This window comes from Capsicum annuum, chromosome 11 (genome assembly GCF_002878395.1).
Source record: "Capsicum annuum cultivar UCD-10X-F1 chromosome 11, UCD10Xv1.1, whole genome shotgun sequence".
Classification (NCBI taxonomy): Eukaryota; Viridiplantae; Streptophyta; class Magnoliopsida; order Solanales; family Solanaceae; genus Capsicum; species Capsicum annuum.
The window spans coordinates 174,823,620-174,824,886 of NC_061121.1; positions in this window are offsets into that span (position 1 = coordinate 174,823,620).

Here is a 1,267-nt window from a genome sequence, read left to right on the forward strand (position 1 = left end):
CTGACACAATTATGCTATGGTGTTTTATTTGACACCATAAGTTCAGAGGCATGAGATCTAAAGTACCCTTAGTAGCTCAGTCCCAGTCAGCAGTAGTAGACATAGTAGTGAGTCCTCTTTAGTCGAGGATGATCCTTATTTTTATTATTATTGTATCAGAGTTGGTTTATTTTCAGTAGATGGAGTTAGTTGGGGACATATCCCATCAACTTCACAGTTCAGACAGTTTAGAGGCTTTTCGAATAGATGTATCAGTATTCAGTTTTCAATTTTGAGTATTTTTAGATGTTTTGAACCTTATGGCCAGTTTTCGCATTTATTATCTATACTATGCAGTGTTAAGGTACAAATATTAGTAGAGGGTTAGCTTGTGGTCCTTCGGAATCATGAGCACCATATGACATTTCGGTTCTAGAAAATCGGGTCGCTACAGGTCAGATGGTTGCGATTGCGGCCAGTCAAGACAGGTCAAAGAACTGCGACCACGGTGATCTTAATGCAGTCGCGGTTAACGCGATCGCGCACAAGCTACAGCAATCGTGGACTAGCGGGATTATGCCCAAGGCCAATTATGTCATATTGGCCAGCCAACCCCAAATCCTATTTAAGGCTCAAAACTCATTCATTCGAGGGCATCACCATCATTCCACAAGTTTACCACCCATCCTTAGTTTAGGGTTTTTGTAATTTCTTGGAGCTTGGAGCTTAAATTTACTCTAATTTGAGGCAAGCTTTAATTAGAGAAACTCTAAAGTGTAGATTTGGCATTGTCTATTGAAGATTCATTTGCATCTAAGTGTGGTTTGTCCTCTCTTTATTTTTCTAATGAATGACTTTGATGAACATCTTGGTATATTTGTTTTCATTATCCTTAGATGTGCTAGATCTACCTTTTGGGGTTAAGTTTGATTAGGGTACAATTGTGAGTGGGTTGTAGGGTATTTGTGTAGATTCTAGTTTGTTGATAATGGGTTGTAATATTGCTTGTTTAAATTGGTTGGGATTTATGGATGAAAGCCCCAAATACCCAAATGTGTTTGATGGGTGAAAATTTCAAGCTCTTGAAAGCTAAAATCATCCTTGAAAGAGGGATTTGGATAAACTTTTGGAACCCACATCATCCTTGAAAAAAGGAAGTGGGAACCAAGGCAATAGTAGACAATTTATGGGCATAGTTTGCTAGTTCTCACTATCTTAGACATAAGGGTAATTACGAGGTTGACTACATCATGGGTATCATCATAGAAATAGGGATACCTAATTGAGG